Below are 22,403 nucleotides of genomic sequence, written 5' to 3' on the forward strand. Positions count from 1 at the left end.
GGGGAACGTCTCAGACAGGGCCCCCCTCCTGGGCCAGGAACTGTGAACCTAGATTCCGCTTCCTTCAGGGTAACAGTGTCAACCCTGGGGGTGCACCCTGGGGGTGCAGGGCTGTGGAGAGCACTGTCCCCACTGGCCGGGGGCCTCTGTAGCTATGGTGTCAGAGTCTCCTGGGAACTTCCTGACAGGCCAGGCCTGCTGCACGGGGGCCTCTGGAACCCGGCCCAGGTAGCTTTGTGGTCCAGTGGATGGTGTGGGGGGGTGCAGGCGGGATGGGCACTCCCACCCCTCCAGTGGGGAGGCAGGGTGTCACAGGAAGGGGAGCCAGCCTCAAAGTCCGGACCCAACATTTTCTCACAGGCACAGGTGGCCTAACCTGCAGCTACATCACCTGTTCAGTGGGCAGAGTGAGGCTTACCAGGAAGGGTGTCTGACATTCACTTTGTGAAATAACATTTCCCAGGTGCTCGTAGGTGATCCACCCACCTTGGGCTCCCAAAGTGCTGGGGTTAAAGACATGAACCACCACACCCAGCCTGCCATATTACTCTTGTACAAATGTAATGTAGTTATTATTTAATTACACATATTATACATTTAATTCACATATAACATATTATATATAAATATGTAGAGAGACTGGTACATTGATTTTAATATGTTGGTGAATCCATTGGAATTTTTCTAAATGAGTTTTTTTTTCAATAGAGTTCTAACATTTAAAAAAATATTTCCATAAAATCGTTACGCCCTTCGTCCAAGCTGCTTTTTTTTTCTTTTTTGGTTACCACACTAGAAATTGACACCTTAAACTGACTCCTCTCTGCTAGACCATAACCGTTTTAATTCAGACAATTTTCCCTCTGCGGGTGCAGAGGTACCTGGTGAGCTCAAAGTGAATTCTGCTCACTGCTTTTTTTTTTTTTTTTCAAACTGAAAAGTAAAAATATTTCACCCAAACGCATTTACAGATGCTGGTGTTTTGGCTCCATTTACACACCTTCACAAGAGAAAATTCATTAAATAAGTTGTCTATTTTGAAGCTGTTTCTCCATAAGTTTCTCTCGAATGTTTCTCAAATTTTAGATACAGCAAACTTGTACATCTTTTAATTTGGTTCCATTTTGGTGCAGTATATAAATGTGTTTAATTAAAAATAGGGCTTCATTAAAAGATGTCTTCCACACGCTGAGATATTCTGAAGCAAAATTATGTCATTTCAAAATTAAACCGTATGTGCCATCAGGACACTCACTGTTTAATTTATCTCACCCCTCCCTTGCTTGTAAGAGGTACATTTAATGTCTTCCTGTTTGCAAGCTTAGTCTTCAACAACTGCAATTTGCTCAAAGCTTTAAAAGCTGAAGTTTGAGGCCAGGCAAGGTGGCTCATGCCTGTACTCCTAGCACTTTGGGAGGCTGAAGCGGGAGGATCACTTGAGCCCAAGAGTTCAAGATCAGCCTGGGCAACAGAGTGGGACTCCATCTCTACAAAAGATACAAAAATCAGCTGCAACACATCTTAGTTACAGCTACTTAAGAGGCTGAAATGGAAGGTGTGATTGGACCAAGGAGGTCGAGGCTGCAGTGAGCTGTGATTTTGCCACTGTATTTCAATCTGGGTGACAGGGAAACAGTCTCAAAATTAATAAATAAATAAAAATTTAAAAACCGAAGTTTGTTGTTGTCATTGCTCTATTTATTGAATTCAATCATTTGATGTAACCAAAATTTAGAGGATTTGTTTACAAAAGGGTTCACTACTGCTGTAGGATCCTCAGACGGACTTACAAGGCAGCTTTCCATGGGCTCAGTTTGTGGAATCTCCCTCGTGATGGGCACAGGGACAGGGCAGAGCTGCACACTGAAATATTTCGACAATTCAAAATCAGCTTTGTGACCAGGCACAGTGGCTCACGCTTGTAATACCAGCACTTTGGGAGGCTGAGGTGCGTGGATCACCTAAGGTCGGGAGTTCGAGACAAGCCTGGCCAACATGGTAAAACCTTGTCTCTACTAAAAATACAAAAATTAGCTGGGTGTGGTGGCACATGCCTGTAATCCCAGCTACTCAGGAGGCCGAGGCACGAGAATCACTTGAACCAGGGAGGCGGAGGTTACAGTGAGTCAAGATGGCACCACTGTACTCCAGTCTAGATGACAGGAGTAAAACTCCATCTCAAAAAAAGAAAAGACAAAATCAGCTTTGTCACGAAGTGTTATAATTCAGCTACTCCAGATGTATGCATATAAATATTTGTAAGTTTGGGCAACTACAGCTTATATTATTTGATCATTGGATTTTTCCAACCTGTTGGACGCAACTTTGAATGAAGGTGTCCTACAACCCACTCGTGGTTCAATTTGCTTCGTGGGTACATTTATATAATAAGAATATCATTTCTACCCGGACCCTGTTAACTCGTATGTCAGGATGTGACCACCACAATGAAACAAGGAATCTCATGTTCAGTGTGGAACCTTTTAACTAAATTTGCAACAATCCTCACCGGAGTCTCAAATGTCTCCCCTGAGACAATGAATTTTTTTTTTTTTTTTTTTTTTTTGAGACAGAGTCTCACTCTGTCACCTAGGCCGGAGTGCAGTGGTATGATCCTGGCTCACTGTAACCTCTGCCCCCCAAACCCAGTTCAAGAGATTCTCATGCCTCAGCCTCCCGAGTAGCTGTGGCTGTGGGCGTGTACCACCACACCCAGCTAATGTTTGTATTTTTAGTAGAGACAGGGTTTCACCATGTTGGCCAGGCTGGTCTTGAACTCCTGACCTCAGATGATCTGCCCTCCTTGACCTCCCAAAATGCTGGGATTACAGACCAGGAAGAAATTCTATGAGCTGCTTTTTTAGTTCACAAATGGGATTGAAAAACATGGGCTCATTCCTAGAATTCAATGACTTTGACTTCCTGTGTGAACGATCAGATGTTACCATTTGAAACTGGCTTCAGTGATCATTTGCTGAGTTTTTCTTCTGCAAGTGGTGCTGGCACATGAACAGTTAACCGCTTTACTTTACAATTGGCACAGGGAAGCTTAGCTGCCAAGTGTGAGCTGAGTTTCGAAGAGCGGCATCTGATCGCGATGAAAAGCCATGCTCTGACCTTCTGGAGCCACATGCTGCAAGCCCTTGTCTTCCACAAAGCCTTCGACCACCGCCTTTGGAAGTAGATGCGGCTGGTTCTTCAGCAGATGACGATCCTTCAGCTTATCCAAGGTCAAAACAATGCCAATACATACTTTGTACAAGTTGCAGCTTCATCGTCAATATTAACAGCCGATGGAAACTCTGTGTGTTTTATTTTTTTTTTTAGATGGAGCCTTGCCCTGTCACCCAGACTGGAGCATAATGGTGCGATCTCAGCTCACTGCAACCTCTGCCTCTGGGGTTCAAACAACTCTCCTGCCTCAGCCTCCCAAGTAGCTGGGATTACAGGTGCCTGCCACCACACCGAGCTATTTTTTTTTTTTTTTTTTGCATTTTTTAGTAAAAACAGGGTTTCACCATGTTGGCCAGGCTGGTCTTGAACTCCTGACCTCAGGTGTGATCCACCCGCCTTGGCCTCCCAGAGAGCTGGGATTACAGGCGTGAGCCACTGCGTCCGGCCAGTGCTTTTTCATTAAACACGTACTTTCATTATTTTAGCTCATTGCTACCAAACGGGTTTCTCACAACACTTTAAAAGCATTAGCAAGCAAGAAAACAAATAACTCATTGTGTATTTATCCCACAAAACAGCAATGTCACCTGTAGCCAGGGTGTGGGCAGCTCTCTGTCTGTGTTTAGGGTCTCCCAGCCTCTGTCTCTTCATCGCATTTCACATGCTCGCCCTGTGACATCCCACACATCACGTGACTGGTCTCTGGTGGCTTTAACATCTTTCAGGTGTGGCACAGGCCATAGCACAGCTGGTGGTCCACCAAGTGTTGGCCACGAGGTGGAGGGGGAGTAATGTGGGACATTTCTCCCTTCTTGCTTGAGGCCAGAAGGAGGTCGTTGTCCCTGGGTTTATGTCCAAGCAGCTTCCTCAGCAGCGTCTGAGTGCAGTCCTGGCTAGGGAGTGGTGGCTGTTGGGTCTGGGAAGAGCTGAAGACAAGCTGAACGGGTCATTGCCAGTGGTCTGGATCCACGTGTTAAATTAAAACTGCTCACTGCACATGTCTCGTTCACTAGGGGACCAGGTCATTGCCGAAAGCAGGGGTCGCAGTGGAGTCTACCAGGCCATGTCCTGCTTATTTTAATATGAATGTTCACAATAAACTTGTTTAGAAAATGTAAAATCTGGCACACATGCCAAACAGACCAGGTGCCAGGGCAACAGGTCACCAGATGATGGTCACCCTACAGGGATGACCGAGCAACACTGCCTAGGGGCGTCCCATCTTCATGAGCCCCTGGAACACAGAGCTGACCCTCCCCTCATCCAGCCACTCTGGAAAGGGTAGCAGACCCAGCACCGCCTGGGAGCCACCACAACTACTCTTACAACTGCTCTTCAGCCTGGGCCTCAACAGACCTGTCCGAGCCCTTACCAGACCCACTGAATTAGAATTTCTCATGGCAGGAACTCATGACTATGCATTCCAATGAGATTCCCAGGTGAGTCCCGTGCAGGTGAGCAGCAAACCAGTGCTTCCAGACTCCCAAGCAGACTCTCCTTCCCGCCAGCACCTGCTTTGCTTTCCTTCCCACCTCCTGTCCCCGCCTTTGACCCCACTCCACTTATTTCTACAGAGACCACAGCTGTCCCTGCCCCCCCCCCCCAGGTTCTGTGAGTGGCCCTGGCCCAGGCAGCCTGCAGGAGAGCCTTTCAGCCCGGTCCTGGCAGAAATCCTCCCATGGTGGCTTTTCCCAGGGAGCTGGGCCGGATGCCATGCGTGAAGCACCCTTTTGTCACTCTCCCTTGCACAAATGCTGCTCCTTTAGGCCAGTGGGAAGAGACAGCAAAAGGGAGTGAATGTCCATGAGAACCAATTACTCACGTGCTGAGTGTCACCTCCACCATTGCAGCAAATCCTCACCACATGCCTGCGACAAGGGGCACCCACCAGGCAGAAAACTAAGCCAATCTCCCTAATAGGACAGATAAAGTCCACCTGCCAGAGTGCCTGGGTTTGCTCCCTCTTGCTCACCTTCTTTCTGTGGGATCTTCCCTCTTCTCAGCCTGTGCGTGGGCTGTCGAGGTGGCCATGGGCGGGCCGGGATTGCTGTCTCTTCCCAGCTCTCCTCAGTTCCATAAGTCCCAGGGAGTTGGCAGAATAGATTTTACTTTCTGCTTGTGTCTGGCCCTGTCTGGGAGTCACAGTTCCAGGGTTTTCCGGGACCCTGTTCCATGGTTCCACACCCCTTCCACGTGTGACTCTTCCAGAGCTCACCCAGAAGGCCATCTCCATCCCTGTCACCAAAACAGGAAAGCCCATGGGGGTGTCCTCTGGGAGGGTTTGATTGGCCAGGCCCGGAGGTGGAGGCCATTGCTTCTGCCCAGTGTCCAGCTGCTGGCAGACGCATGACTATGGGTTATGGGAAGGGGTACCAGGAAATCAGGAGAAATGGGAAGACACCACTGAACCTATGGAGGCACCCCCACAGCTCTCATCTCCAGGCTGTATCACAGCCAGACAGGCCCTGCCTTGGTGGCATCTCCTCCCTGCTACAGGGGAGGGGCGGCTGTGAAGCGGGCTCCCGGTGCACTGGTTACTGACTTGTCTGACCTGGTGAGTTAGAACACTCGCCCACAGGTTACATGGAGCAGTTCTACACCTCATAGATGGGCAGCAAGAGGCAGCAGAGCTGAGGGATCATGGCAAGCTTGTTCCCCAAGGCTCAGGAAAGCTGCACAGCATGGCAGGGTTCTTGTTGCTAGGGCCCCACCTGCACCACAGCTGAAGGACCCTGCAAAGTAGCCCACCTTGAGTTTCATACTTCAGGTCCACGGGGCCCCCTGAGCTAGAAGACATCTGTTTCTCAGGGGGGCGTGGGGCAGGAATAGCACCTGGCTGTTGCAGCCCATTCCTCCATATCTCAGGGTGCCGCTTTTCGGCACATTCTACAAGAAAGAACTACAAGTGAGAAATTGGGGAGTCTGCCCGGTGAGCCACCTGGCCGCTGCCAGGGTGAAATGGGCAGCTAACCGACACTCTTGCAAGAATCCACAGAGGGGGAGGCCATGGCTCTTGTATAGAGGGATGCTGTCTGAACACCATACTTCGCTGGGCAGGTAACATGCCCCCACCTCTACCCCCTGACTCCCATGCCATTTCTTGCAAATTGAAACCCAGAGACCCTTCCTGACTCAGGCCAGGTCACAAGTTACCATGTTCTGAGTGGAGGTTGGAACCTGAATGTGTCTTGTTGGAAACAGATGTTCAGTGCCGCAAAGAAGAATCAGCACTGAGACAAAGGATCGTTCAGCAACACAATTTTTACTTCCTGGGCTGCAGAAAGGGCACCCTCACTAGCCATCTTGCAATGAGAGTAAAAAGAACAAAAGAAAACCCACAAATTTGTGCCTTATGCATTTGGGGTCATCCTTACTGCTGTGTCTGGTCTCCGCTGGTTGGAGCCAGACCTCACAATGTAAACTAAAACCCGATTGGTCAACAACTTAAAACTTCTAAACAGGTAAAAGCCATGGAGAGCTGGGACATGCCTGTGAGCATGTCCAGCCCAGGTATCTTGGTTAAAGTACAAGGACATAGAATGTACTACGTGCCTGTAAGCATGGCAGGTCTAACAGCTACGTAGGACAGAGCTTCACAGTTACTAGCACACTTGTTCTTTAACAAGAAAGGAAACTTTAAACAGGAGCTTTTCTACTTCCCACATGTCTGACCCATGTCCAGGTGGCCACTAGACTCCACCTGCTTTTGCCCTCACGTGCGTGGCTCACTCTGAGGTGGCTCCAGACCTGGGCTGGGCAGCAGAGACTGGGGCCTGGGGCATCTTTAAAGCTCCCTGCAACCCTCGGTTCTCCACAGTGAGTGGCATCTCCTCTGTCTCATGCTTCCCGAGGAGTGACAGACAAGACCAGGCTGCAGCTCGATCCAGGCTCCTTCCTGCTTCTGAGTCCCCCTAGAGAGAAAGACACTGTGCTTGAACTATCTCTGCTGCCTCCGGGAAAAGGCCACATCCCCACATCTACAGGGAGCAGCTGCCAATGCGGTGTTAACTCTCACTTACAACCAAAAATAAATCAGTATCTCCCTGAGGCATGTCACACAGACATGCAGCGAGAGAGGACGCTGGGCAATCATAAACAGGAAGGCTTTTCAGAGCTTCTACTGCAATTAATGCCGATGCCTTAATTCCAAAGGTTCTCTGGCAGGAGGCGGCACAAGCCCGGAGCAAACCTGCACCTCCCTCCCCTCGATGGTACTGGGTCTGTAATGAGCTAATGAGAGCACTGTGTTCTGGGAGCCACCCGCCTTCATCCCCCAGTTATGCTTTTAAAGAGCACTTACCATGGCCCGTGGAGCTGAGCATGCAGTCAGTGTCTCCTGGGCCTGCCCCAGTGGATCCAAGAGGGAGTGGAAGGTGGGGCCTGACCCCAAGTTGCTGGGATCAGGAAGGGTTTTCCACCGAGGCACTCCTGCTCCCTGGAAGCCATGCTGGCAGCCTGGGCAGATGCCATTGTTTCGTTCGGCCAAGATTCACTGGGCACCGTGTTCTAGGCACTGTGCTTCTTGGTGCATGTTTTGAAGTCTGAATGAGACCTCAGACTTGCCACTCATACAGAGGGAACAAAACAGATAGTTGTAGCGTGAAGTGCAGAGAACATGCTGAGATTGTGCAGGGCTGGGGTCCTTAACCTGGCCAAGAGGTGGCTGGCCAGGGAGGGCTTCCTGGAGGTGGCTGGGTGCTGGGGTCAGGCGGAGGACTGGGTGCCTGAGCGCGGGCAAGTGGAAACCACAGGTTCTGTGCTGCTGGGGCGCAGAGGGGGAGGTGGGAGGTGGGAGGTGAAAGGGGGGAGGTGGGTGAGGTGAGCCCCAGGGCCTGGGGATGGTGAGACCAACCAGCATGTGTCACCAAGACCCAACATTTGCTGAGTGGAAAGAACCTGGCCCTGTAGATGATGCAAGGACGATGGAGCAGGTGTAAGCCCTGCCCTGGCCTCTGGAAGGAAGTGTCCAGAAGAGACAAAACAGACATGAGCACAGCAGGCAGCTCCTTGGCGTGGGCAAGTTGGGGTGCCTGCCATCTGGAGCTTCCTCTATGGGGACAGGGGGTGAGTGACCTCACAGAGGAGTCCAGGACTTCAAGGCTGTGCTGGGGGTACAGGTGAGCTCTGACAGGCATCCCAACTGCAAATGTAGAGGCCAGAGCGTCTCACCACCCACAAGGACATCAAAACAGTCCCAAACCGACAAAAAAACAAAACAAAACAAAAACAGACAAACGGAGCAGCTCTGTATCTTCAACCCCTAAGTACAGAGTGGGTCCTGTTCCGCTGCAGGGGAGTAGCCACTTGCTCCAAGCCAAGAGACTCTCAGTTTAGGCTCTCCAGAAACAAGTTACCCATGGCCAGAACGGGCCCCCAGCCAAGGGCACGGCTTCCTTAACTACTGAGCAACAGGCTTCTGGGGAATCCTCAGCCTCCTTCCTGAGACTCTGAGCATCCAGAAGGGTTTCTTTATTGTGCCCCTTTAAATTAAAATCTCTCCATTTTGTGGAATTGTCAGCTGCTGGAGGGAATAAAACTGTCCATCAGCGTAACCACTTATATTTGACACTTTAAGATGGGCAGTGGTGTGCAAAGGAGGGAGCATCGCCCCCACTTTCAGCACAGATGGACCCTAGAATGCTTACTCTGCATAGCTTTTCATTTGAGGGTTTCACCTACCAAGCCTGCTCTGCATTGATAAGCAGCAAAGGCAGAGAACAAGGGCTGCAAGTATGGGGGTGAGGTCTTCCAAAATGGACCAGCTGGGGCAGCTGGTGCAGGGAGCTGAGCCTGCACTGCAGAGCGAGAGCCACTGTGGACAACATTGGCAGGAAAGCCATCCCCACAATGGCAAGGACCTTGTCCGACTCACGCACAAGCATTCGGAGTTCGCCACCAGGCTGCCCAGGGCTGCTGCTGGAGGCCCTGCTCACCAGTGGAGCGAAGCAGAATGAGAGGTGGTGACAAGTCCCTGTCCCCGGGCAGACAGCAAACCAGAGGACGAGAGCCTGATGTCCGGCGTCAGACGTGGACTCCACTTCCTCCTTCTGTGTTAGTTACTATCTGTGTGATCCAGGTAGAGCAGATAAATATACAGATGCCCAGTTCCACCTGAGTCACAGATAAATGAGCATGTGCTAGTGTAAGTGTCACCCATGCTCCACGTGAGCCATACATAAGCAGATAAATGAACATGTGCTAGTGTATCACCCATGCTACATGTGAGCCATATGTAACAGATAAACGAGCATGTGCTACTGTGTCGCCCACACTACATGTGAGCCATACATAACAGATAAACGAGCACGTGCTACTGTGTCGCCCACGCTACATGTGAGCCATACGTAAGCAGATAAACGAGCACGTGCTAGTGTCACCCATGCTACATGTGAGCCATACGTAAGCAGATAAACGAGCACGTGCTAGTGTCACCCATGCTACATGTGAGCCATACGTAACAGATAAATGAGAGCACGTGCTAGTGTCGCCCGCGCTACATGTGAGCCATACATAAGCAGATAAACGAGCACGTGCTAGTGTGTCGCCCACGCTACATGTGAGCCATACATAAGCAGATAAACAAGCATGTGCTAGTGTCACCCATGCTACATGTGAGCCATACGTAACAGATAAATGAGAGCATATGCTAGTGTCGCCGACGCTACATGTGAGCCATACGTAAGCTTACGTTTGTGTTCATTCCCCTCCGCCACACAGGCACTCCCAGCCTGGGACCCCCCCACATAGTCCTCTGCTCTCAGTTCCATGCAGCTCCCCCAGGTCACCCACCTAGCCCGGGCTGGGATGGTGGGTTCTAGATGGGTTCTAGACCTCCTGTCTAGGTAAAAGCGCAAACTAGACCTTCAAATCTAGAACCCATTATTCTGAGTTTCTGGACAGTTTAGGAGATGGGTATCATACATTTACCCAAAATTTAAATGACGCTGGGCACCCTATATTTTATCCTGCTGCTCTGAGACCCAGGCAGGTCTTCACTTCTCAAAGCCTGAGTTTGTTCATCCCTAAACTGAGACACAATATCTTCCCCGGGAGGCAAGACGATTCCGGATACGTAGTGTGAGTGCACAGCCCAGCGCGGACCTTCCTCCTCTTGAGGTATGTAAGTGTCGCGTGTCCTTCCTGGCCTCCCCAGATACACAAGAAACAAGCAGATAGTCCTGCAAGGTGGCTGCCCAGGGTCAGGTGCAGGATAGCAATGGGGGGTGTCCGTTTGCTAAGGCCGAGGGGGCAGGCTGGGCAGGATGCTGCTTTGGAAGGAAGGGAGAGGGCTAGATAGGAGCCACGCAGCAAAAACACAGGTCCTGAAACAAAGGCCGGGTCAGGGAAGAGTCTGAAGTCTGAGTCTGGTGGTGGCCAGGATGGAGTGGAGGAGCAGAGCTATGCTTGGGATGCCTTTGCTTTCAGATGTGACATGGGGAGGCAGTGAGGAAAGCAAGGTCCTGGGGGAGGGGCCTTCCAGGCAGATCGGGAGGAAGGCAGCCCAGGCTGGGTGGGTGCCGTGGAGGAGCTGCACAGAGCTGAGAGCAGAGGACTGTGCAGGGGAGTCCTGGGCAGCTAGTGTTGGGGGTGGGGATGACGTGGGATTCACCACATGGGAAGGAAAACCTCAAGTCAGAGAAGGCCAGGGAGGGGCTGCCTTGTGGAGGCTGCGGCCAGCAGAGTTCTCGATGGTCCCGTGGGCATGCCTCCCCTCACATACACTTGGACCTGTGATTTGCTCCAAGCCAATCACCTATGGCAAAGCGGTAGGACTTTTGTAAGCATCGTGAAAGTCCCTGATCAGTTCATGCTGAGTTCCTTCAAAAGGCTGCTCCCCTGGGTGGGCCTGCCCTAATCGGGTGAGGGCCCTCCCGATCCAGAGTCCCAGATTTTCTTCTACTGGTCTCGAGGAAGAAAGCCACCATGAGCTCCACAGCTGCAAGGAACTCGATTCTGCCAGCAACCCTGGGAGCTTGGAAGAGGACCCTGAGCTCAGAGGAGCCCTCAGCCCCTGCTGACACCTTGACAGGCTCTGTGAGACCCACTCGAAGGACCCAGCCTGGCTCCTGACCCCCAGCAACTGTGAGGTAATAAATGGATATGGCTTAAGCCTCTAAATCTGTAGTGATTTGTTTCCCACCACAGAGAGTAGGCTCAGACACCCAGTGTCCTGTTCCGGCAGGAGCTTGGCATGCATTCCACAGGTGCACCGGGCAGGGACTTCCGTCTAGGTAAAAGGTCAGACTAGACCTTGGATTCTAGGTCTCATTATTCTGAGTTTCTGAACAGATTAAGAGATGGGTATGACTCATTCATTCATTCATTCATTGCAAAACATTTTGTGCAAGGCAAATATTAAGCAAAAGCAGAGCTGGCATCCACCCGAGGGAGCTGAGACTCAGGTGGACGAGGTCAGACATTCACACGCTGACATGGGTCAGCTGGGCGATGCTGAAAAACGCAGGCTTTTGGTGCAGGGAGAGCACCTGGTGGCGGGTGGGGGTGGGGGTGGACACCCCCCATCGCTATCCCGCACCTGGCCCTGGGTGGCCGCCCTGCAGGACTGTCTGCTTGTTTCCTGCATCTGGGGAGGCCAGGAAGGACAAGCAGCATTTGTGCACCTCAGGCGGAGTAAGGTCCCGGCTGGGCTATGCATTCATGCTACTTATCCGGAATCATCTTGCCTCCCAGAGGGGATACTGTGTCTCATTTTAAAGATGAACAAAGGCAGGAGAGTGGAGGGCACCTTTCCAGAAAGAAGACCTGGTTGGGAAACATCAATGTCACCTCTGGGTGCTCATGAGCTCTGTAACCCACACACATCCAATCTCAGGCCCTAGGTTTGGTGTGCTGACGCAGAAGGCGCTGACAGACACCCACCCTCAGCATAACCCGGGGCGGACAGGTCTGCCTGGGCTTCCGAGGTCTCCCCGCTCCTGGACCAGGTGCACCTTGTGGTGTGGCTTCCCAAACCTTCCCACAGGCCTCCTCTCACTGCTGCTTCCATGTGGGAGTTGGAGGCCCCACCCAGCACAGTGGTTCTCACTGTGGGCTCAGATGAAAAGGAAAGGAAGTGGAAGAGGATGAGGACAGCAAGTTAGGGGGGAAGGGACCACCTTTCTGTTGATTTAAAGGGGCTGCAGGCCCGGCTTTCCGGCTTGGCTGGCCACTGTGCCCGAATTTGTTTGTTTTTTGATAACACTGTGGACCAAGCTGGGCCATGAGGTGCCCCTGAGGTCTGTTCCCTGGACCTGTGGCCACGCCCCCATGCTCTGTTCCAGAGAAGGGCCCCGTGTGCACGTGGGGAAATGGGAAGGTTCTCCTGCCATCCCAGTTTTGTTCAAGGTGCTGTTCCTTCGTGCTCTCTGCATGGCAGGAAATTTGCATTTTTAATGCTCAGTGCTGCATGTATTGATTGAAATTATACCAATTTGCATTTTTGAGGTGGTCAACCAGTGCAGCTGACTTTCTAACTCACGTTTGATAGAAAACTCAAAGCCTCAAAGTCAACAATGAACAGCAAAGGACCCAGAACTGGAAAGCGGTTGTTCAGCTACCCCCGGTTCTTGAGCCCTTCTTGGGGTGGGAGCGCCGAGGAAGCCAGCACAGTCAGACCCAGGCAGGGAGGTCAGAGCATGGGGTCTGCGGGGCCCCAGGGTTACCCCTCCAGAATGGAAGGGTCCAGTGCTGGGCCAACTGCAAAGGTTAGGGGACCCGGTCTCATGCAGATGAAGACTACCTGCACTTCTGACATGGACTGCAAGTTTAGGGGATTTCCCCAAACATCCTGAGGTTTGGCAACTTGCTAGAAAGACTCAGCACCCACTAAGAGCTGTTCTGCTCGTAGCCATGGTTTATCACAGGGAAGGACACAGATAAAGTCAACCCAAGGAGGAGTTGGGACCAGGCCTGGGGACTCCAGACCTGAGGCTGCAGGCGTCCTCTCCCTGTGGAGTCGGGGCGTGTCATGTTCTTGGCATCAAGGTGTGACAAGAGGCATGAAACACCACCACGCAGGTGGATGAGCTCCCCTGAACCCCCAGTGTCTAGAGCTCCATTCCCTGTGCACAATTGACTGACAGATTGAGCCACAGGGTCGGTGTTTCTGGCATGGTCAACCCCACCTGAAGATCTGGTGTGGCAGCCACACTCTCAACAGAGTCCCTCCCAGAAGCTGAGGATAAGGGCAGACCTCTCTGTAGGCAAGGCCACAGTCTTTACTGCATGGGGTGGGGGCTCCACTGGAACCCCATTCCCGAGGCCAGACCATACCCTGGGAGCTCTCTCTCACCACCAGGCTAGGAGGGGCCTGGGACAATCCAAGAAAGAGCTTTGCTCAGTCAGGGGCCCTCTCTGGGCTGGGGGTCATGAGATCACATCTGGTGCTGGACCATGGGAAAAACAAAAGCACCTGAACCAGGACAGTGGCTAGAGCCAGTCACTCTGGGCACAGCCTCAGAATGTGCTGCTGGCTGAGCACCAGCCTTGGCTCTCGCTGACTTTTCAGACCTCTGCGGCCCTGGGCCGGCCCCTCCTCACCCATCAAGCCTCTGCTGAGAGATCATCTGTCCAGCCCAGGAAGGATTTGGAAGTGCCCACGCGCAGCCTCCACTTCTGCATGCCTTCCAGCCCAGGACCTGTTTTCTTTCATCCACAGACTTTTGGTGGGGGCTGGGGGTGAGGTGTTTACATCCTATGACTGCTGTACCAAAATTGAAGTTTCCATAAACGTAGAGACTCAACACAGCACAGATATGTTATCTTACAGTTCCAGAGCCCAGAAGTCCCAGAATCTAAATGTCAGCAGTGCCTGCTCCTTGAGGCTCCACGGGAACCTCCTTCTCTTTACCTTTTCCAGCTTCCAGAAGCTGCCTGCATTCCTTGGCCCATGGCCCCTCCTCCATCTTCAAAGCCAGCAGTGCTGTGTCTTTTGATCTCTCTCTCACCTCTGCTTCCTCCTCCCCTCTCCCCCTCTGACTCTGACCCACCATCTGCCTCTTAAAAAGACCTCTGTGATGCGATCATCACTCCCGAAATCCTGACTACTCCAGGATAAATAATCTCCCCTCCTCGAAAACCTTATATTTATCTCATCCAAAAAGGCCCTTTGCCATGTGAGGCTCTGGGAGGAGCACGTGGCCATCTCTGGGAGACATTGTTCACACTGCCACAGGAGATGATCTCTGTATGGCCCAGACTGTGCCAGATCCCCATGGTGTCTGCACTGTGACTGATGGTGTGTGCACCTGTTCTCACACCAGACTAGATGTTTCCTGAAGGCAGGGATTCACTCATGCTGTGCCTCGGTTCCTAAGTGCCTGGCATGGAGCCCATAGCCCACGGCCCATAGCCCACGCCCCACACCCACAGCACACAGCACATAGCCCCACAGCCCACAGCCCACGGCCCATGGTCCACGGCCCCACACCCACAGCACACAACCCCATAGCCCACAGGCCACAGCCCACAGCCCACAGCCCACAGCCCACGGTCCCACACCCATAGCACACAGCACACAGCACACAGCCCACAGCCCATGGCCCCATGCCCACAGCACACAGCACACACCACATAGCACACAGCACACAACCCACAGACCACAGAACACAACTCACATAACACACTCAAAGCAGGGTGTCCGTCCTGGTGCGTGGGGTGAAGCGGCTGATTCATCCGGCTGAGGGAGCTCACAGGGTGCGTGCCACCTGCCTGACCTGGTGAAGGCTTCAGGGGGCAGGCAGGCTTGGGCCCCGGGTGCCCAGAGCAGCAGGCACTACAGAAGCTTCCACACAGGAGGCTGCACACGCGACCTCAGTGCTGAGTAGCACAGGCCAAGGGGTCCCATCTGCCGAAGAAACCCGTGGTAGACTGTAGGTGAAGCGATAAAAATAGATGTTATTCAGGAACAATTATAATGGAAAGGCCTCAGTATAGAACTGGGCCCAGCTCCAAACGCCGACAGGCAGTGGGGGTTCGCGGCCAAGGAGCAGGGCGGGGTCCACAGATGGAAAGTGACTAGGAGGAAACATCAGGGGTCGGGGGCGTCGGGCTCAAGCCACCTAACAGGGTCCTTGCTGGAGGCAGGCCAGGGCGGCCACACATCCCCTGGGGAGGGTGGGGGATGAGGAGCCCGATCAGATACTGGGGATGGGGGTTCAGGCCAAAATGCCTTAGCAGGGTGCTTGCCAAAACTGGATGTCATAGGGAAGCGCCTGCATGGGCCTTGCTGGAGGCGGGGTCAGGAGCCTGCCCCAGGTTTGTGAGGGATCTTTGTCATGTCAAAGTCCTACTCGGAGCAGGAGGCTGCAGAAAGCTGGCCATGCAGCCCTGGAGCTGGTTCCCCTCTTCTGTCCCCCAGAGCTCTGCCTTCTCCCCAGCTCTCCTCCCACATGACACTGTCCCAGCCAGGAGCCTGTGAACCATGACGAACACCACCAGTAACTCCCGACGCAAGCCATGGGGACCCGGGGCCCTGGGGGATGCCCAGCCCCTCACTGCTTCCTTACAGCAGGGTCAAGTGCCACTACATTCAGGCAGCATCAGGGGTTTGGGGTGCTACTGCCTCCAATCCCACCAGCCTCCTCTCAGCTTCCAGAAGGTACAGCTTCATTGCTCATTCCTCACTGGCGTGACCTATGCAGGGAGGAACCGTGGACATCAGTGGATAGGCTCCTGTTAGCTCCGAATAAACAACTTTGCCACCTACTTCCTGCGGCCGAGTCCTCCCACTGGGAAGCCCGTCTCTCTGCATCCTGGGTCTCTTCTTGCATGGAAGGTGGGGCCTGCTTTTCTTCTGAATGAGTCAGACATCCTGAGCTATTGTGCTTTGCCTCTAATTTGTTTTTAAAAGTCTCCAGAGCCCAAAATAGTACAATCTTCTTCAGGTACATACAGGCAATTTATGGAAACCTGCCTGTCTCTACAGTGCTGACTTCAGAAAGGCTGAACCTCGAGAGATCCTGTCTGCAAGCCTGGACCACTCCTCCCTGTCGGGACCTACAACAGAACCACTGCCGTGAATCTCCAGCACCCAAGATGAAGGGAAGCCCTTCCTCCAGAAGTGGAATGTATCCTCTTGCTCTTAAATTCCAGATGGCACACTGGGGCTTCTGTACGGGGAGGAGCTGGACACACTTTATTGGGGTTAACTGGCCATTTGCACCAGACCGGTTGCCAGGAGGGCCCGTGAGCTGACAGTTGGCATATTGCGGACCGTCTTCCCGGCCTGGTGAGCGCCTGAGGTTTGCTCATTGGGGAAACCAGTTTGCAGGACTGGCTTGCAGCACAGCGCAGCGATCACGTGCAGATGTGGTGTGACCTCAGGCTAGTGTCTAGGCTTCTCTGTGCCCTCAGGCTACAACCTAGTCTTCACTAACTAAAAACAGCAGTAGGGCTAGGCAGTCTCCAGAGGACCTGTGCAACCCCAAACCATGTTGTTTTTTTTTTTGAGATGGAGTTTTGCTCTTGTCACTTGGGCTAGAGTACAATGTCACAAGTGATCTTGGCTCACCGTGACTTCCACCTCCCAGGTTCAAGTGATTCTCTTGTCTCAGCCTCCCAAGTAGCTGGGATTACAGGCATGCATCACCAAACCTGGCTATTTTTTTGTATTTTTAGTAGAGACGGGGTTTCACCATGTTGGCCAGGCTGGTCTCAAACTCCCAATCTCAGGTGTTCCACCCGCCCCCAGCCTTCCAAAGTGCTGGGATTACAGGCGTGAGCCACTGAGCCTGGCCAACCATAATTCTTTTACAGCTTTTCGTTATGTCTATGTCTTTTCTCTTACATAGTTCATGGTTTCATATTACTGGGTGACCCCCCCCCCCAGTAGAGCGGAAGCGCAATAGTTTTTACAAAATAAATGGATCGATATGTCAGCTAATAAATGGATAATATGAAGAACAAGGATACCCTGCTGCTTCCTGACCTTTGTGACTGACTCCAGTGCAGGGTCCTTATCCAGCATGGTCCCTTGGTTTAACCACCTTCCTGTTCTCAGCCACGTCACTCAAACGCAGTCAGGGGCCTACTGTCGAGTAAAATTCTCATTTTTTTTTGGAGACAGAGTCTCACTCTGTTGCCCAGGCTGAAGTGCAGTGGTGTGATCTCAGCTCACTGCAAGCTCCACGTCCCAGGTTCAAGTGATTCTCCTACCTTGGCCTCCCGAGTAACTGGAATTACAAGTGTGCACCACCATACCCAGCTAAATTTTGCACGTTTAGTAGAGACAGGGTTTCACCATGTTGGCCAGGCTGGTCTCGAACGCCTGACCTCAAGTGATCCACTGGCTTTGGCCTCCCAAAGTGCTGGGATTACAAGTGTGAACCACTGTGCTGGCCAAAATTCTTGTATATAATGTTTCCAGAATGAACTTGCTATTTACAGTATTTAACTACAATGAAAGGAGCTGTCTGCTCATTGGGAGTCTCCCTAGAAGTCACTCTCTGTTTTCCACTAATTTGTCCAAGGGTTTTATGATGACACAGGGGAATGAGTTTACCAGGTGACCTGGGGGCCTCAGCTGCAGGACAAAGAGGGGCTTCAGCCTCAGCCAGAATGAACTGTGCCACCCACCTGTGCAGGCACCATCCACTCACCTTCTCACACACCCATCCATCCTCCCTGTAGCCAGGGACGTGGCACCTTTGGTGAGCCAGGCAGCATGTGGCCCCCCTGTGGGCATCTCTTTTCTGACCCAAGAAAAACCCAATACAAGGGAAGGAGCTTCCTTGACAAGTGTGGACGTCACCTTGTTCTCAAACACCAACATAAAGGCTGAGGCTGCAGCTCCCCTCGTGGAGCTGGGAGAGGCTTTCCAGGCAGCCTCTGGGTGCCTGCAGAGAGTAGGCACTGGGATGGCCAGAGGCAAGGCCTGCCCTGCCAGGAACGAGGGTCCAGGGGGAAAAACCAGGAGAAAAAGAAAGATGACAGTGGAGGGGGAGGAGGAGACCCTGCCGTGGACTGTGGCACTGGAGGGGGATCCAGCTAATCCAAACGGGGGAGTCCAGGAAGCTCCTCAGGAGAGGTAACACTCACAGAGGTCCTGAAGGACTAGGGTCAGTTGGCCAAGGGACATGAGGGCAAAGAGGAGCTTTCCAAGAGGAAGCTCAGGCTGATGTGGAGGCCTAGGGGTGAGTGAGGTGGACAGAGGGCTTTGGGGACGAGCAGGAAGACTCCCGGACCTGCACACACATCAATTGCAGCACTGAGGGAGGAGCAGGAGGTGCAGTGCTGAGTGCCAAGAGGCAGGCATGGAGGGAAAGGGGGCCCGGCCCTGGAGAGCCTCCAGGCTGTGCTGTGCAGAGGAGCTGTGCCTGTCAGAGCAACAGGCAGCCCTTGCTGCATTTCAAGCCAGGGAGGGGCATCCCCAGGGCGGGAGTCTGCATCGCTGTAACTCACCGGGAGCTTATTCCGTACCCAATGCTACTCCCAGGGCACAGCCTGTGATGACTCAGCTAGCAGAACCACCAAGAGGCGGAAACTATCATTAACCCCATTCTACAGAAGGGGAAATTGAAGCACAGAGCAGTTCAGTAACTTTCCTGAGGACACGCAGCTGGAATTTCCAAAGCAAAGCCACCTGATAGAGCCTAAGCCTCAGCCATGCTGCTCTGCTGCAAAGCAGGTCCGGTGTGCCTGTGACTGACCTTTGATCCTGCAGCTCCTTGGAAGAGGGTAAATGTGGGAGGGGGCTGCAGAGAGTCTCAGAAGTGTAGACCCCTGAGCTGCTGCTTCCTGGAGTGTTTGGGGAGCTCGCCTCTGACCTGAGTCTGGACCCCCCTCAACAGACACATCTGTGCTCAGGAAAGCCCCTGTCTGGTTAATCACGCTGAGTACAAATCAGAGGAGTTTTTTTTTTGTTTGTTTGTTTTTTTGTCAAGTGTCTGGAAGCTCCGTTTTCAAAGGATGCCTCTCACTGAACAAATGAATAGCCATCTCCTTATGAAGCATTCTGCTTTGAAATTCTGGGATGAAAGGGCAGAGCACAAATGATTGCAGTGCTGGTAATAATGGTAACAATAATCATGGTCATCACACTGTACCGGGATTTTATTTTTGAAGTCAGGGGAGGGCTCATTCGTGCTCTCTGGCTTCAGGCTGAAAGCCTGAGCTGGGCCCTTCCTAGAAGCAAGGATGCGATCAGGCTGAGAAAAGCTCCTCGTGTGGAAATCGGGCCTCTGGTAAAGCAGTGCTCTCTCCTTGGGCTCTCCCCTCACTTCCCTGGGCCTTTTGAAAATCTGGCAAAGATGTTTTAGTCCCTGGCAGCGGCCGCTGGGACCACCAGGGATGCAAATATGTTAAAATCCAGGACAAACACTCTGCAGCATCTCCGGGCCCACCACGTGTCTGTCCTGCACTGCAGCCTTGCGGGGTGGGGATGTCTCCTCCACCCCAAATACGGGGAATCCCTTACCTTGGAGCAGGTCAGTGAGAGCCTCAGACTGTGGAGACTCAGGAAGTCGCCCACACTGGGTTGGAGGAAAAGAGGGAAATGGATTTCTGTCCCCGCCCCAACAACCAGGCCCGTCCCTGTGCCATGTCCTTCTCATCCGCACTGCACTCTCTCCTCTGGCTGAAGGTCATCTTCTGCTTCGTGCTGGGAGCACAGGAAGCTGCCAGGCAGGCTGCGCTGGGGGAGAAGTCACAAGACGCTCACATCAGCGGACTGTCCTTGTTGAGCTGCAGAAAAATAAGAGTAATCGCCAGAGAAAGTACAAGGAACAGAGCCCTTGGAGCTGCCGTGCACTCTCCAGCTATGACCCTTCTTTTTGCATGCTCACTGTGGGAAATCGCCTTGCAAACATGGCAGGACCGTGTTTACTTCCCACGTTTCACGATTCAGTTCCCTGGGTGTTCTCCCTTCCCCTGTCCTGTTCAGGGTCGGGGTGGGGACCCTCCCATAGGCCCTAGAGCCAATGACCTGAGGTTTCCCAGGTGCTCCTGTGACAGAGCCACTGAAATGAGGAGGAAGTGACAGAATATTTAAGGAAGTTGGGCAACTCTTGTAATGGGGCACTGTCAGGGGCAGACGGGGGGAAGCTGTGTTCTCTGACTTCTCCACCCTGGTGGGACGACACAGAACCCACCTTGCTCTCTAAACACAAGGGCACTCTTGGCTGAGTAAAGGGACCACAGGCTGTGGGAGGGTTTGGCCTAGAGAATTTTCTGGTTAACAGAGGATGAGGCAATGATTCCATCTTGATTCCTGGCCTCACAGAAAACCCTTAAGAAACACCTCTCCTCCTGGACTCCATGGGGAACCTCAGTGCAGGGAAGAGAAGGTGGCCCTTACCTGCCAGCCGAGGCTCACGGGGTCCACACTGCTGCTGTTCAGGATACAGGCAGAGTGCAGGGAAGAGAGGAGAGAACCCCGGGATGGCTTGTTTGTTTCCATCCGCAGACTTGAGGTGTGCATACTTTGATGAACACTATGCCTGTGTTTGTGACTCCCCAGGCATGCGTGGACCTCTTTTGCTATTATTATTATTATTTGAGATGGTCTCTCTGTCACCCAGGCTAGAATGCAGTGGTGCCATGTTGGTTCACTGCAGCCTCCGCCTCCTGGGTTCAAGTGATTCCCCTGCCTTGGCGTCTTGAGTAGCTGGGATTACAGATGCACACCACCATGCCCGGCTAATTTTGTATTTCTTTGTTTTTGAGGTGGAGTTTTGCTCTTGTTGCCCAGGCTGGACTGCAGTATCACGATTTCGGCTCACTGCAACTTCCGCCTCCCAGGTTCAAACGATTCTCCTGCCTCTGCCTCCTGTGTAACTGGAATTATAGGTGCTTACCACCATGTCCAGCTAATTTTTTGTACGTTTTTATAGTAGAGATGGGGTTTCATCATGTTAACCAGGCTGGTCTCGAACTCCTAACCTCAGGTGATCCACCTGCCTCAGCCTCCCAAAGTGCAGGGATTACAGGCATGAGCCACCGTGCCTGGCCCAATTTTGCACTTTTAGTAGAGATGAGGTTTCACCATGTTGGCCAGGCTGATCTTGAACTCCTGACCTCAAGTGATCTGCCTGCCTTGGTCTCCCAAAGTGCTGGGATTGCAGGTGTGAGCCACTGCACCTAGTCTATTATTATTGCCATTGCTGATATATTTAGTTTTTAATTTTTATTTATTTATTTTTGAGATAGGGTTTCACTCTGTCACCCAGACTGGAGTACAGTGGGGTGATCTTGGCTCATTGCAGCCTTGAGCTCCTGCGCTCCAGTGTTCCTCCCAACTCAGCCTCCCAAGTAGCTGGAACCACAGGTGTGCACCACCACACCCAGTTAATTTTCGTATTTTTGTAGAGACAGGTTTCACCATGTTGTCCAGGTTGGTCTTGACCTGCTGGATTCAAACAATCCTCCTGCCTCAGCCTCCCAAAATGTTGGGATTACATGCATGAGCCATTAAATGAGGCCTCATTTCTTTATTTTTAACAACACAAGGCATTCGCATGAATCCACCATGCAAGCCGGGAACTGGCAAGATAACTAGCGCGTTCCTGCAGACCTCTGCAGGACTGAAGCCTCTCATTCCTTCTCTGAAAATAGTCGTGTTACATCTACATGGATGCCTACTGTATTATTTGTCTGATTTTCTCGCCATCATTTTGATAAAGAATATCATGCTCTATGGAGTCTCCAGTACTTGGTTTTTTTCACTCAACCTAATTACCAATTAAGTTGGGTTTTTTTTTTCCAATGTTTATCTTTTCTCTTTTGTGAAATGTCTATTTGTATATTTTTGTTCACTCTCTCATTGGTGCATTTATCTTTGCATTAATGATGTCTGGTTTAAAACATGTAAATATATATACGCACACATACAGATACATACACATTATATGCATACATATACATGTAATTAATACTAATGATTACATATACATATCATAAAATATCAATCCTTTGTGTAAGTGCTTTGTGTATTTTGTTTAAGAAATCCTGGGATTGCAGGAGAGCTTCTCACTCTGGCTTATGGTGGTCACTTGACATATAACACTGAATGAGTGAATGAATGAATGAATGAATGGACAAATGAATGACTGAGTGACCAGTACTTCAGTCACACTAAGAATGTTAGGAGCAGTCATTTATCCACCTCCCCAAGCCACACGAGGAGAGGCTGTGTGTTAGCTGCAGCAGCAGACAGCTTACCTGCCTGCCTCTTGTGCAGGTCCTCCAGTGAGCAAAGGGCCAGGGCACACCTTGGCCAGAGCTCCAACTCTGGA

At 51.9% G+C, this 22,403-nt stretch overlaps 1 long non-coding RNA gene across 1 annotated transcript; it reads right to left on the reverse strand.

The window, feature by feature from the left end:
* Positions 1-6,417: 6,417 nt before the first annotated feature.
* On the reverse strand, positions 6,418-9,237 carry LOC118155330 (uncharacterized). Its single transcript, XR_013520437.1, has 2 exons — positions 7,475-9,237; positions 6,418-7,085 (listed from the first exon to the last, which is right to left on the reverse strand). It is a non-coding gene; the product is annotated as an uncharacterized LOC118155330 (long non-coding RNA).
* Positions 9,238-22,403: the final 13,166 nt, after the last annotated feature.

Source organism: Callithrix jacchus, chromosome 7 (genome assembly GCF_049354715.1).
Source record: "Callithrix jacchus isolate 240 chromosome 7, calJac240_pri, whole genome shotgun sequence".
NCBI classification, from domain to species: domain Eukaryota; kingdom Metazoa; phylum Chordata; class Mammalia; order Primates; family Cebidae; genus Callithrix; species Callithrix jacchus.